At 40.3% G+C, this 16847-nt stretch overlaps 1 protein-coding gene across 4 annotated transcripts in view; it reads left to right on the top strand.

Annotated features, from left to right (window-relative positions):
- SYT16 (synaptotagmin 16) overlaps window positions 1–16847 on the top strand; it is a 1077368-nt gene that overhangs the window by 603463 nt on the left and 457058 nt on the right. The gene's annotated exons all lie outside the window — the stretch shown is intronic.

Here is a 16847-nt window from a genome sequence, read left to right as displayed (position 1 = left end):
ACAAGAAAACTCATTATAAGAAGTTGCCTGCCTTGAAGAGTCAGTGACTGAAACTTAAGGATAGTTTTACCTTATGATTTTCAGGTTGTAATTTCTGAGAATCAGGGGGCTGGTGGTGAAAAAATGCATCCAGACCTACCCTAAAAATATCATATTGATCCTAACTTACTGAATGTATTAGTGTTTCATTTTAAACTCCAAGCATGTAAAACTACAGCCACAGCTGTGGCACAGTTTATAAATGAAGTGCTTGTCATAATGTCAGTAAAGAAGCTAGTTGGTTCAAATCCTCTCAGGGCTGTACTTTGGTCTGGCACTTAGTGCAGAGGATTAAGGCTATGAACTGATAACAAGCTGCTTCCTGTTATTCAGGGTTTGATTCCCTTAGCTTTCATTTGCCTACTGTGTAACCTTGAGCAAGTCACTTAATCTGAGTGCTGTGGGGCAACTGGGAAATTGGCTAGGTTCCTCAATGGTCTCTTGGATGGCATGCTGACTCTCTACACTTGAACCAGTTTCCTGTATATGTTCCATATTTCTATGCAGCATGCCTTAACATTTGCCCCACTTGTTATCATCCAAGTGATGGTTTGAAAGTCAGGGCTGCAGGCTTGGACATTTTGATAACTACAAACAATTCTGACTGGTTGTTAATAAATGATGACAAGAAAATTATGAAGTAAAAATGTAACTTATACATGCATATTTTACACTACATAGCATAGCCATGTGTATAATCAAGTAGGCAGCTCCCCAGAAATGAGCTGTCTGCTCACATTCTTGAATGTCCTTCTCCCTGTTTCTTGTTTTGTTACCTGGTCACTCTACTGATGCCTTTCTTTGGTGGAAGAATACTTTTTTGGCCTTTGTTTCCCTAGTTACCTTAAAACCATCATCCCTTCTACTAGACTGTCACTAGTTAATTTCATTACATCAGATACTTTAGTGTCCACATCACTCAGTGGAGAGGGTCCTCATCCTCCACCACACGTTAGTGAAACCACACATTATTCCTTTTGCTACTAGGGTTGGGGAATGGCTGTGAATATGATGGGCTATCATCAAAGCAGCCATATAGGGTGTTTTTGCTTGGTCTACATGCACCACATGACAGCTTCATAGGTTCATAGATTAGTACTAGGCTAACTGCCTTTGTGGGCCATTTTAAGCCTAGCCAATTACCCCATGTCAGAATCAAACCCTGCACCTTGTGTCTGTAAGGTAAGCACCTTAACCATTATCCGCACACTTCCCATAATGTCTTCTCCGTGCATAAAAGTACTTCCATTTTTATATTCTAACACAGCTACCATGTTATGCTCAGCTTGTTGGACAGAGATGCCTTACTCAGTCGCTGCTAGAACCAGTCATACAGCATGTTGGCTGCCTCCATTGCCCCTAGGACATGTGAGCCTGTTCAGCTGCTCATGTCCACTTTCCATTAACTAACTGCTCTGTATTGGCCACTAATGAAGGTCAGGCTGTTTACTTCACCAGTCCCAATGCACCATACAACCTGCAGGAAAAAAAACAACAACATATGTTTTAAACAACTTCACATCTCATAATACCATAGAATTCATATAGTGACATTCAGGTCATATGTGTTATTGTGTAGAATTCTGCCAGGAAAGTGTGCTTATGTTGCATTTTCTTTCTCTATTATTATCAAGTACAGGCCATTGGAATATCAAATACATGCCACTGGTGTCTTGTTTTAAAGCAATAACACCAGTTACCAATTCAACGTACTTAAGTACTAGGCTTGCTGCCCTCAGGAGTCATTTTAAGCTTAGCCAATTTCTGTTTCAAAGTTGAGAATCAAACCGTTCTTCTTTTGTCTATGAGGTAAACACCTTAACCATTATATCAATCCCCCAAAACCTAATATGAACATAGACTAGTTGTCTCAACAGAAGTAATATTTTAAAATGATATTCATTTTGTTGCGTTATTTGCCTTTTTGTTAGTCATTATTTTGCAGTTAAGTATTAAGCTTATATTCTAACATTAATCTAGAAAAACAAAGAAATACATACCTGTATGTATAAGAACAGTGTCATCATTGTTTTATTGGAAAATGGTGCTCTTTTCTGTTAAAATAGTAGCACAGACTAAAACCTTTCTGAAATGCACAGCCAAATACTTGACAGTGTGGTCCGTAGATGAAATGAGCATTATCATCGTAATGTCTAGGAATACATTAGGATGGGACTTAAGAGAGCTCTAGACCTTATTACTAAGATTATGACAAGGTCAGAATGTAAGACAGTCCCAAGTAATCATTCCTAAATGAGAATATATGCAACATGTGGGAGAAACACATCAATGAAACTAAAATCTGTCAGCTGCACAGAATTATAGTCAACATTTTCTTAATATGAAACTGAACTTATGGCATGGGTTTAGTGGTCATTTGATTGTGTAGTTCTGTTTTCCTTCTTTCCTGCTTGAATCAACATTATCAGTTTTCTTAGCAGTACCATGTACTGTTATTTTGAATTGAGACAATGATTTGTGCTGAATATCTGTACCTTATCAATACAGAGTTTTCTGGTTGATAGCAATCACTTTGCCACTCATGCTAACTATGTTTCAACTTTTTGGGTGTGTTGCAGAGCTGGTTTTATCTATCAAGCTGTTAACTTCATACTAACATGTATCTTCTTTTTTTATTGATGCACAATTTCATGCTATGATTTGCTGAGAGAAATGCACTTATTTTCTATGTATGTCTTCTTCTAGCCTACCTAGCCAAATTAATGACACATTAGGTGGACCTCAGACAGAAAATAATTTCAGGCCTGTAGCTATGCTAAGTCCTTATCACTGTAGTGGTATCTGAGGGATTGAGAGTGGCTATAAGGGACACTGAGAACCACATTATGGCAGTCCAAAGTAATTGAACAGGTTGCATGTACCCACTGCTACATAAGACAGTCTATATTTTAAGATATATATGTAAACATTCTTCCATAGTTCTGTATGTCAGGGAATCTAGAAGTGATATAGTCCATTGCGATTATAGCACCCAGTACTGAACCTCTGAAGGCGGTGGTGGTGCTGCGGTAGCGTTGTCGCCTCACAGTTAGATGTTGCCCATTCGATTCTCAGTTAGAGCGTCTTCTGTGTGGCGACATGCGTGAATGGGCATTCCTTCGTTGAAGGTTGTGCGTTAGGCCCGGCAAGCCAGCACGTAAAAAGCTACTGCCAATCATTAGCGGACCGGAGTTCCGCTGTGGCGACCCCTAACCGGGAAAAGCCAAAAGACACAAACAAACTGAACTTCTGACGGTATACTGTCATGTTTATGTAGGCTAGAAATTAAGTTACACAAATAATTAAGGAGCTGCTGTGAAAAGTGTGTTATTGTGTTTAGATTTTCAGTCAAAAAATATAAATGCCCATAAGGACATGTTGTATAAATGTGTCACTTACTTCAGGCACTTTGTAAAGATAATACAGCTGCAGGATGGCATGCCACAGCCACTGGCTGAAGGCAGCCCAAGAATTCCCATCCATGAAGTAAAAAACATACTTTGAAAGGTGGGCCATCTTTGCCAATTTAGAAATCGAAATCCTTAAAATAGACTTAAAATATTATACCTTCAGTTTCCAGAACTGCATTGCTTACTTAATGCTTGTGAAAACTGATTTATTGTTCTGAAAATGTAAAGGTTTTGTCACCTTGAAAGAAATTATAGAATTACTTATGCTTAAGTGCATTTGTGAGCATGTGTTTCTGATGGTAGGGTAATGTTTGTGGGAGAAGCTAGAAGCCATTCCTGTGTATTTCTTACCACATTTCATACATAAAGAATCACACAGAAAATGCAGTAGTTGAGAGAACAGACATGTTTCTTCAGAGCTAACCCACATTAAGTGCAACCTGTACAGGTGTCTTGCTTTGACATTACTTAATGGTAACTTCACTGCACTCAATATCTTTTCTACTGGTAAATGACAGTCAGCAAAGGCTTCATCAAAAACAATGACAAAGGCAGGATACAGGGCTGATTTTCAAGGATGACAGACTGAGACAGAAGCAATAATGATTGCTAGTTGTGGATTATGGAGCAGCAGCTAATGATTCTGTAGGCTGACTCGGATGATAAAACCTTGAAAGTACAGACAGAACAGAGGATTGAGAGACTGCATCTGTTATCAGTATTGTAAAAGAAAAGTGTAGTGCTGTTCATTTTTGTGTACTTTTGTAATACATTTCTGCCACTGGAAGATCTTTTCAATTATATTGTCTGTGAAGTACTTTCAATCTGAAACAAAAGTTACAACAACTTTCATAGCTCATCACGTTTCTTCCCATTTCTAACCATATTTTATACTGGATCTCATTATTTTGTCTTGTGGACCTTTTTCATGTTCAGTTTTTAGACTCAAGATTACATAAAAATAAATAAATAAGTAAACAAATAAGCAAACAAAGTTAATCTTCAAATACTCACACATTACACTTGACCCAAGTTTGGCACCGCCCTTTCACATCAATGGCAAGATATCCGAAATTAGCTCCACCCTTTTCAGTTGTCTCCAAATCTTTTACTTCTTAACTCCTAAAGGCCAGACCCTATGGGCAAAACTATCCTTCAGGTCCATTTGGAATATAGTCTGCCCTTATGCACATACACCTTGAGGAAAATCCTAAATTACATTCAGACTCTGTCTGATGGAACCTATTGATTTATCCTACTTTCTTGTTAAACAGAACATAGCTGTAATACCCTACAGTATGCTTTCTGGCTATCTGTAAAAGAGCATGCAGATCTCCTCGTCTTCAACTTCATTCACAAGACAGTTTACAATGACATACCTACCCCCGGCCACAGGCTAGTTGTATACAGCACACTATACCACTTAGTATCCATTGTTAACAGTGCTCCCCAGTTAACCTCATCTGCCACCATTTTATCTGCCGTCAACATGATGATGATTGATTTACTAGCTAGCGCCCCTCTCTGTCATCTTCTTTTTCCCACTCCTGATTCCTTTGTTACATATTGCCTACCCAAATCTCATCTTCTCACTCTGTGAGGGATATAGCAAAAGCAGACACAATTCAAATAATGAACTATCTCGTTTTACATTACAGGAAAACTTGAACCTGTAATTGTTGTACATATGTTAAAGTGATTTGTCGCTATTCTTACGTTAATGTTTTTTGTTGTTGTAATGCCTCATGTGGTTTTGCCATAATAGTTTCATAGTTTCCAGTCATTTTTCCTTTGTTTCTGTTGTTTTTCATTGTGCAATGCTCCGCCTCTCTGTAATTCTCTATGGGAAGACATCTGACCTTTGATGTCATGTAGGGGATTCAACAAAAGCTGTTGATTCAGTGCATGAAAGATGTTCTAACTTCTGATGTCAGCATGACTGGGGATTCACATAAGCCAGCCAGGTGGGTGCCTAGGGTGCCATGCTTTAAGGAGTGCTCTTTCCATATTTATTTATTTGTTTATTTCTTTTTTATTTGTTTATAAAATCATTCATATGTTTATTTATTTTGAGCAATGAAATGTGCTATGCTCTATGGTGGGCACCCCAGGGGGAAGTGCTCAGGTTACATTAAGTTAGATCTGAACATTGCGATGACACAGGGCAGAAACCTCCCAAGAATCAAATGCAGGTGCAAAGTTGCATGCATCTGCATACCTCGCAATTTCTTTGCTCTGGATTTCTAGAGGTTTTGCATTAAGGTGCATTTAAGAAATATGAATCTCTAATGTATGTCTTTATTGACTGATTGTAATCTTCAGTACTTTACCAGAATAATTTTATGAGGGATGGATCAAAAATATGAGACAAAATTAGAGTAATTTTGCAGAAATCTACACAGCTGAGAAGAATGGCATGATATGAAGACAAAAGTGCACTCGTGAAGTATGTTTTGCCAATGCTATTATTTTTTTGTAATCAACCAGACGTTTTCTGTAATATGTTTTATTTGCTTCGTAAAGGTTCAGGACAAAGCCAAAAATAATGAGATGTAGGGCAGGGGGAGCAACGGTCCGAATTAAGGACACACTTTTCATTCAGGCCATCATTGGATGAGCAGGTTGTTTACACAAAACTGTAAAATGCACCTCAAAGTATCTAGTATCCCCATGGCTTCAATTTATCCAGACCACTGGCCTATTGCAGTTTTTTCCTCCACCTGTATCAGAGTACATTCTTGCATAGTTATAACATATTGAATGAACAAATAAATGAATAAATGCAGGAATAAAATGAAGAATAAGATAAACTGTGAGAAAAAGGAAGAAATAAAAAAAATCTGCATGATGTGGGTAGGTAGTGAGGATGGATTGAAGGCACCAGGTGATCTGTGTTGGGGGGCACTGGACAGTGGAGGGGGGAGTATGGATACCTTCAGCTAGGGCACTAGCTTACCTAAGGCATGGGCATGGATGTTAGAGTTCTAAAACTTCACAAGGTTGACCCTTATTTGAGTTCAGCAGGAAGTTCAGATGACAATGATATTGATGTTGATGAGGCTGTTTGGCCTCCTGCATTCCACAGTAGAAGGCATTTGGGAAATCATGAATTTGATAAGACATAATGAGTGGCAGTAGTATATGTGTGGGTGAAGTATATTTGTTTGGTATGTGGAGAAAGAAGTTATAGAATGGTATGGATCTGTTTGAAAATTAGCTATGAATATGAAGTTAGGAATGTTACGGTAATGATCCTTGTGGAAAGCGTGTCTCACACATTGTTATACACTCATTCATACACACACACACACACACACACACACACACACACACACACACACACACACACACACACTTGCTCTTAGGCATGGGAGTGAAATTTGGTGCATTATTTAAATTTCTCTGTATGTAATGTGATTTTTTTTTTTATTTCTGAAGAAAATGTAGTATGAAATTGTAGGATGGAGCAAAGGCTTATTCCTGAAACTGTTTTGAGGCTGGTAGATAGATGGTAGAATGATGACAGTGCTGGAGGCTGGTAGATAGATGGTAGAATGGTGACAATGCTGGAGGCTGGTAGATAGATGGTAGAATGGTGACAGTGCTGGAGGCTGGTAGATAGATGGTAGAATGGTGACAGTGCTGGAGGCTGGTAGATAGATGGTAGAATGGTGACAGTGCTGGGGCTGGTAGATAGATGGTGGAATGATGACAGTGCTGGAGGTTGGTAAATAGTTGGTGGAATGATGATAGTGATGGGGCTGGTAGATAGATGGTAGAATGGTGACAGTGCTGGGGCTGGTAGATAGATGGTGGAATGATGACAGTGCTGGAGGCTGGTAGATAAATGGTGGAATGATGACAGTGCTGGAGGCTGGTAGATATATGGTAGAATGGTGACAGTGCTGGGGCTGGTAGATAGATGGTGGAATGATGACAGTGCTGGAGGCTGGTAGATAGATGGTGGAATGATGACAATGCTGAGGCTGGTAGATAGATGGTAGATGATAGTGCTGGAGGCTGGTAGATAGATGGTGGAATGATGATAGTGCTGGGGCTGGTAGATAGATGGTAGAATGGTGACAGTGCTGGAGGCTGGTAGATAGATGGTGGAATGATGATAGTGCTGGGGCTGGCAGATAGATGGTAGAATGGTGACAGTGCTGGAGGCTGGTAGATAGATGGTAGAATGGTGACAGTGCTGGAGGCTGGTAGATAGATGGTAGAATGGTGACAGTGCTGGAGGCTGGTAGATGACAGTGCTGGAGGCTGGTAGATAGATGGTGGAATGATGATAGTGATGGGGCTGGTAGATAGATGGTGGAATGATGATAGTGCTGGGAGTAGATCATGGAGATAGGTTGTGGTATGCACATGAGAGTCATATATGAAGTTTGCAGCTGAATAGTGTTAAGGTTGTGTGTGTGTGTGTGTGTGTGTGTGTGTGTGTGTGTGTGTGTGTGTGTGTGTGTGTGTGTAAACAGCCAAGAGCATTCTGTTGTATTCTGGCGAGTTGAGCAATATGTGTGTGTGTTTGTGTGCGATCAAGAACATAATGCAGTATTCCGGACAGTTTAGAGCAGTGTGTGTGTGTGTGTGTGTGTGTGTGTGTGTGTGTGTGTGTGTGTGTGTGTGTGTGTGTGTGTGTGTGTGTGTGTGTGTGTGTGTGTGTGTGTGTGTGTGTGTGAAGAACATACTGCAGTTTTCTGGACAGTGTACAGCAGTGTGTGTGTGTGTGTGTGTGTGTGTGTGTGTGTGTGTGTGTGTGTGTGTGTGTGTGTGTGTGTGTGTGTGTGTGTGTGTGTGTGTGTTTGTGTGTGTGTTTGTTTGTGTGTGTATGTGTGAAACCAAGGACATTCTGATGTATTCTGGACAGTTGAGCGGTATGTGCTAGTGTGTGTGTGTATGTGTGTGTGTGTCTGTGTGTATTATGGACATACTGCAGTATTCTGGATAATTGAGAGCATTGTGTGTGTGTGTGTGTATTATGGACATACTGCAGTATTCTGAATAGCTGAGAGCAGTGTGTGTTTGTGTGTGTGTGTGTGTGTGTGTGTGTGTGTGTGTGTGTGTGTGTATGTGTGAAACCAAGGGCATTCTGCTGTATTCTGGACAGTTGAGCGGTATGTGCTTGTGTGTTTTTGTGTGAGTGTGTGTGTGTGTGTGTGTGTATGTGTGAAGTGCATGTGTGTGTGTGTGTGTGTGTGTGTATGTGTGAAACCAAGGACATTCTGATGTATTCTGGACAGTTGAGTGGTATGTGCTAGTGTGTGTGTGTGTGTGTGTGTGTGTGTGTGTGTGTTATGGACATACTGCAGTATTCTGGATAGCTGAGAGCAGGGTGTGTGTGTGTGTGTGTGTGTGTGTGTGTGTGTGTGTGTGTGTGAAACCAAGGACATTCTGATGTATTCTGGACAGTTGAGTGGTATGTGCTAGTGTGTGTGTTATGGACATACTGCAGTATTCTGGATAGCTGAGAGCAGTGTGTGTGTGTGTGTGTGTGTGTGTGTGTGTGTGTGTGTGTGTGTGTGCAGGGGTGTAGCCAGGATTTTAAGATTTGTACTCAGAACTCCCAGCTTGCTGCCCCCCCCCCCGCTAAGCTACACCCACATCAACACATTGATCTCCACCTGCACTCCTTACAAAATGCTCTCCTAGCCACACCCCCTTCACAATACTGCTTTCTCTCTCCCACCTCTGGCAATGGCAGTGGTGTAGTGGTTAACATTGTTGCCTCACAGCAAGTGGTTCAATTTTTGGCTGGGGTGCCTTCTGTGTGGAGTCTGTATGTCCTGTCTATATTTTCTCTTGGTGCTCTAGTTTCCCCCCATATTACAAAGACGTGTGATTGGAGTGTTTCTCCGTGGGACTCTGCTGAAAACTGGCTTGTTCCAATTTGGACTTTCCTGGTAAACAAATATTCAATAAATAAAAATATGCCAGGATGCTAATCATTTACATGATGAAATAATAAAACAAAAATGGACATTTCATCCCAAGTGTGGAAAAGCACATAAAGTAGCTACCCATTTACATTATGTCTGACTTTACCACAGTGCAGTTGTACCCAGATGACAACTCATGATTGCTTTTTAACATAGTGGTACAGCCCTCAGTCGTCTAGCATACAAGTGTTCACATTACTGCCCTTTAGTAGTAGCAATGTGGTGTGAAAAGTCAGTGTTACTCCACAAATAGTCTTTGTACCACATCAAGCTAGCCAGTCACACAGACACACACGCACACACACACACACACACACACACACACACACACACACACACACACACACCATAAAACTAAACCAGGTAAAAACAATGACAAGCACTTTACCCAAGTACTCACAACTGCAAGTAAACCCCAGCAACTAAGCATGGAACTGCAAAACAAACACCAGATTCCCACAGGTATACACAATCAGTCCAATAAACCGTGATAACTATAATCACCAATGACAGAAAAATGCAACCACTGTTCATTGTGACATAAAAATATTGAAAACAGGAGTATTGCCTGAGTAATTTATTGTGGTTTACTCCAAATGGCAAACATAAATACTCAGTAAACAGTTATTTCCAGTTAACCATGAATGCCAAATCTATTTATTTTATCTGTCCATCTTTCTATCTGTCTATCTATCTATCTATCTATCTATCTATCTATCTATCTATCTATCTATCTATCTATCTATCTATCTATCTATCTATCTATCTATCTATCTATCATTGATCAGTTTAGTCCCTCTAAGCTACTGGCCTCTTTACAGGAGAGATCCCAGGTGGTATTTATACTGACTTGAGGAAAGCTGGACAGGGTACAGGGGATCATACCCTATTTTACTTAAACAGATTCTCCCCTCAGTTCCTTGACACAATTGTTCTAAATGGCTGAAGTCACTGCATTACTTAAAATCATATTTCTAAAGAAGAGTGTCTTTACTAGAATCAATTAAATAACCATCAAAAGGCCACTCTCTCATGAATGCTGCTTCACTGAATTCACCCAACATCACTTCCAATCTCCATCACCAGACCCCACTCTCCCAAGTTCTTTGCAGTGTTCTACTTCTGGCACTGAAAATGTAACAAAAAAGAAATTCAGTGATAATCGATTAAGGTTTGATGACCTGCACCTGTAGTTCTTAAAGACTGATGCAGAAGTATTTCATTCAGTTTACTTCTGCCTCATTATCTTACCTAAAATATAGAAAGGTGCCATTACAACAGATTCCAAAACCAGCTCAGAGACGTGCTTAGAATAAGGATCCATTTCAGTACTTCCAGTGCTTAGTTAAGTGCCAGAACATTTTTAGATCATGAGCAGCCATCTAAGTGCATTGCTGACCATATACTCCTAACCACCAACCACTGGGTCAAAAGGAGCACAAAGACTGCTATCTAGACAAGAACTGATGACACCTTAATGGATAAAGATGATCAGCAAGTCACAGTAGCAATATTGTACACTTAACCAAAGTGGTTGACATGGTAGACCATCCACTCTTTCACATTGCCATTCTAGTCCAAAATACCAACAGCCAAAATTCCCAACAGTTCCTTATCTTTCTTTCTCACGCAATTTCAGAGTTAAAAATAGTTTACTTCTCCACAACCACAACCAAAGCTCCCTTCTAAAAGAAGTCCCAAGGGGCTTCATTCTATCCCCCCTACATGTCTTCATTTATATCAAAAGACTGACATCTCTACATCCTTCTCTGTGCCAACATGGTCATCTATAGATTTCATCAAACTCCTCATAACATTAACATGCAACTTCAACAAGACGCCCTTTCATTTTCCTTTTCCAAATGGCTAAACTGATGACTACTGCCAAGCTGAAATACAACAAAATGCATGCTGTTTGGGATACCACAAAAGTTCAGATCATCAGGACTCATGATAACTACTGCCAAGCTGAAATACAACAAAATGCATGCTGTTTGGGATACCACAAAAGTTCAGATCATCAGGACTCATGATAACTACTGCCAAGCTGAAATACAACAAAATGCATGCTGTTTGGGATACCACAAAAGTTCAGATCATCAGGACTCATGATAACTACTGCCAAGCTGAAATACAACAAAATGCATGCTGTTTGGGATACCACAAAAGTTCAGATCATCAGGACTCATGATAACTACTGCCAAGCTGAAATACAACAAAATGCATGCTGTTTGGGATACCACAAAAGTTCAGATCATCAGGACTCATGATAACTACTGCCAAGCTGAAATACAACAAAATGCATGCTGTTTGGGATACCACAAAAGTTCAGATCATCAGGACTCATGATAACTACTGCCAAGCTGAAATACAACAAAATGCATGCTGTTTGGGATACCACAAAAGCTCAGATCATCAGTTTCTGAAATCATTATTGTTGACAAAAAACATACCTCCCCCAAATCCACTGCTTTATTCAAATAAGTTCTAAAGTTCCAACTTCACATTCACAGAGCCAAAGCAAAAATATAGCAAACCTTTTTATGGGTATAGATGATCTTAGGCTTTATAACTCCATCAGGTAGGGAAGCCACAGGTGCTTCTGGGCAAACAGATGGGGTGCACAACGAGCTCCCCCCCATGCACACCAGAGTGCTCATCCCAGATGAGGTCTGCCAAGACAATCCTACCTCTCAAATGGGAAGGCTCAGTCGTCCAAGGGCCTACATCCCCTCTCTCAATGGGAAGGCCCAAACTGAAACCAAAAGGTAACATAATTACAGCTACTACACTCATCAGAGTACCCCAAAGGTGGTGCCAACAGTGACCCAAAGGTGGTACAGCAACAGTGGTCTCAACAGACCAACAAAAAGCCTAGCCCCCTGCCCTGAAAGCCTGACTATATATCACTGCAAAGCAATGGAAGGTCCATCAATGGCCTGGAAAGACAAAGATATTGGGGACCTTATGACACTGGATCCTACCCAGAGAATCTATATCCTTTGCAAACAGTGCCCAGAAAACTTGACTGTGCCAAACCTGATCACTTGACCTACCTGGGCCTGGCAAAAACGAAGCCACACTGGATCTGGACCTCATCAAGCCCTTTGATACAATACCCCATCGTATATTATAGATCACTACCATATAATTTCATATAAGCTAATATATCACTAAAACTGGAAAGCAAATCTGTGAGATGGCTGACAGACTCAACAGGGTTAGTTACAATCATGGTGAAATTGTCCCACAAGTGTCAGACCCAAACCAGTCTCAATAGGCTCAGTCAAGGACCTGTCCTGTATTGGTTTGGTTTTGGCGGATGTACAGGCCAACACGGAAGGACTGTGGCTGACTGCTGATCAAGACCATATAAGACTCCTCCAGCCAGGCCAAGTCTCCTCAAAAAGGGCCTACCAGCCAAACCCATGGAAAAACAGAGCCATACAACTGGTGCCACAGCCCCGGCCAAAGCTAAATGCCAAAAACAAATAGTGCCAACAACTTTGGCAAACAAAAAGCCCCATTAAGTAGGTGGTCCATTAAGTACAATTAAAAAGGGAAAAGAAATCTGGGGGACAGCAACATTGACATCTTCATAAAAGTGTTAGAAAACAAGTGGTTAGATTTGAAAAGGGATTATTTATATATAATCATGAAGGAGGATTCACATCTGCCTCTTTACTCATCAGGTCATCGCCTCCTTACTCATCATCCATCAGCCCTTTTGGGAATGCCCTTTTGGGATGTACTTACCTTACCAAACACAGCAAGCAAAAAGAAAAGACCCCAAAAACCAAAAGACCAATGCTCTGCCAGTTAAAAAAATACTGCACATACTCTAAAGAAACTCCGCCTCTCTACTCACTCAGCTGCCCTGCTCAGGGTGACCTGTGTGCCCTGGCATTAAGCTGCATGTCCCACCCGGGAATTAATGGACATGCACCTCAAATCCCAAATCAGAGACTTACGCGATTTCGCTGAACCTTGAACCTCAGCAAATAAATAGGACATGCTGGAGGGACAGATTCATAACCAGATAACCCTTCCTTCTGGAATAAAAAAATCCAGTCCAGGTTAGGGAGAGTCCCTCATTGACTCTTTTCAAGAGAATCTTTGATGAGTGGATGGGAGATGCGTAGGTTTAGGGGTATCACTTCTGTGTCACTGTTAGACAGAGGCACAGTATACTCAACCTGAAAAAAAAGGGCATAAAAAAATTAATAAAAAATGTGGGGAAAAGCCAAACATACTCTGGCTAGGCTTATAAATGCCCTAGGGCAGATAGCCTAGTATGAACCTATGAACCTATGAACCTATTGTACAGCTTGAACATGTTCTCCTAGTAAGCACGTCTGCCTCAAAGAAAAGCTTTGTCTGACAACATACAGCTGACAGTAAAATATACCATCTCACCAAATCCATTTGCGACTGTCATTTTCTTCCACTCGCTCTCTCATTACTGTACATTTCCCGTTCGCAGCCTGCCGGACATGCCATGAGCTCACTTCCGACTGGCTGGTATCCACCTTAAAGGAGCCAACACCAAACATGTACATACGTTTTTTTTTTTTTTTAAAAGCTACCCCCTCTTCTAAAAATGTTGTACTGAAATCAGTATAGTGCGTATGCCTCCCGACGTCCCTTTGTGTGTGTGTGTGTGTGTGTGTGTGTGTGTGTGTGTGTGTGTGTGTGTGTGTGTGTGCGTGTGCGCATGTGTGAGCATGCACATATGTGTGTGAAAGACATTCTGCAATATTCTGGATAGTTGAGCAGTATGCTCAGCACTATTAACATCATATTTTGGTATAGATACAATACATAAATGAGTAACTGTTTCGACAGAAACATAACACCCATTCATGCCATGCAACAAGCATGTGGTTACCAGCAATACAACACCCTGACACAACCTATTAAACCATTGCTTAAACTTAACAGTGACACCTTGCAAAGTTGTGCAGTGTAAAAAAAAAAAAAACACCCAGTGCAATACTGACTAGATTACAAAACTGAATACGAACATCTTTGCATTGTTTTTATCCTGTCACAATTGAAGTCCAGGAAAAAAATAAGAGCAAGTCTCTGAAAAAAAAGCTTGCCATGCTCAGATATTTTCAATACTATAGTACTGTTTACCTAACACGACATCATGCGGGGGGTTAGTTTCACAGAAAAAATAAGTTCCAGCATGCCAACAGAAGCTCTGTTTTTTCAGTTTCATCTAGAAATTAAATTATTTCAACACGTAACAGTTACCACTACTATAAATAATACTGCTATTGCAACACAGGAAAAGCAAAACCAGAATAGTTCGAAAAAAAGGTGTGGCAAACAACTTAATACAAAGCAAATGGGAATGCATGGGAATTTTGCTTCAGCCATTAGTCACTCATCTGTAACGGTACTTTTATGACAACTCTTTATGTCCTCTTTGTAAATACTTGTCTTACTTATATTGCATTGTGTTGTGCTTTATAACTAATTATCCTGCTTGTATTGTATTATATTGTGTTTAATAACTACATGCCTTAGTTGTACTGTATTTACTAGGCAATCACTGAAATAGGTCCTGTCTGGATCATCCAGTACCCCAGTTAACAAACATAAATTAGTTTTATTCTGGACTGTCTTTGTGCGGTTGAGAAGTAACACATAGACCTTTGTTTGATCTTCATTATCTGGCCATGGATCACCATTACAAGTTATCCCACAGAGTGGACTTGCTCACACAGAAAAAGTGTTCTCTGCTTCATCCCAACATGTTGGCCTTAAATCACACATTGTGGATGATAGAACTGAAATCCCTTTCAGACACCAATTTTCTGAGGATATGCTCCAGGTTCTCCAGGTGGCAAGGGAACATATCACTAGAAGATCTTATAAGATTTTCTGTTTGGTGTCACAAAAACAGACTCCCTTACAAACTTGGATTTCCACTATATGTTCATACCACTTGTGAGCGCCTTTTACTGTCATGGCACACTTTTCTGTCATTTTTGCATGTATGCCCCTTGATCTAGCCCTGCTTTGTAGAATTGAGGTGAATCAGTTAGTTAAGGGCTTCTTTCATTTGAACCCACTTAGAAGGGCTATCTCCCCCACCATTGGACCTTACCTTTGTCTTGGAAAAGCTTACCCATCCACTTTTTGAACCAGTGGCTTCTGATTTCTAAAATTTTGTACTTGGAAAACCATTCTACTTCTGGCAGAAGGATTTCTGATTTTCAAGCTGTAATGGCCTCTCCTCCTTTCCTTATTTTTCATAAAGATAGGGTATCTCTTAAGGTCAATCCTTTCATGGCTTAAGTGGTCAGCGAGTCATCTCTCAACCAGGCTGCTCTTTTCCCAACCCTCAAAACAAAGATGAGTGACTTCTGCACTTCTTGGATGTGCACAAGCAGCTTAGATTCGAGTTTGATAAGACTAAAGACATTAGGAAGATGGACCAGCTGTTTGTTCCTTTTCAGGAGACCTAGTTGGGTAGTCCTGTCTCCAAGCAAACAATTGCTGACTAGATTTCTAAGTCCATATCCTTTTGTTATTCCCATGATTGTAAGTCCTTATCCACTCCTTTTAAGGCCCATTCCACTAGATTATTTTCTTCCTCTAGAGTCTTTCACCAGGGAATTTATTTCAGGGCTATTTTAGAAGCAGCCACTTGGTCATCTGTACACACTTTCAGAGAACACTACAGGGTAGATAGTGTTTTCTAGGTCTAGAGCTCCTTTTGCTAGATCTGAACATTCTGGATTTATTTGATTGATTGATTGATTGATTGATTGATTGATTGATTGATTGATTGATTGACATCTCCCTTGTTCCTGGTACAGCCACCCTTTCTAATTGATAAGCTTTGTGAATCACCCAGCAATATTGGAATACTACAACAATGATCTAAGAAGGACATTGTACAGTTGTGTAAGAATTTGCCATAACAGTAGATGTCCTACAGATATCTGTTGCAGTATTACTTCCCATCCTCCTTCCCCACTTCTCTAATGTTTATCTTCTGGATTCTCATTGACCGAGGGGGAACCATCCCCATGTTTCTCTTCTCTTAGCTGATCTTAATCTTTCTGCTAGTTCTTTTCCTCAGGTGTTTACAGGTCTTATCCTCATATGTATGTCCACCTATGTACTCTTACGCATGCAGCCTTCGGTCATACCTCAGATGTATGACTGTATGTAAGTTTATTTAGCTTTGGTACTCTGGCCAGATGTCAGGTTACCCAGTAGCATTGTAATAGTGTAACATTGATCAATAGGCTATTACTCTTGTGGTAAGTTCTTATACAACCGTATTTTCTGTTTGGATTTTTGATTCATCTCCCTGCCTCCAGATGTAGAAATCATTTCATTCTGGGAGGTTTGGTCCTATGATGTATTACAGTGTATGTGTTTACGATTAATTGGATCTGAATTTCCATTTGTCCGTTAAGTTGTTACTACA

The sequence above is a fragment of the Protopterus annectens genome, chromosome 6.part0 (genome assembly GCF_019279795.1).
Source record: "Protopterus annectens isolate FY-2018-M chromosome 6.part0, PAN1.0, whole genome shotgun sequence".
NCBI lineage: Eukaryota > Metazoa > Chordata > Ceratodontiformes > Protopteridae > Protopterus > Protopterus annectens.
The sequence above is the reverse complement of the archived record's forward strand: the minus strand, read 5'-3'. Positions and strand labels throughout refer to the sequence as shown.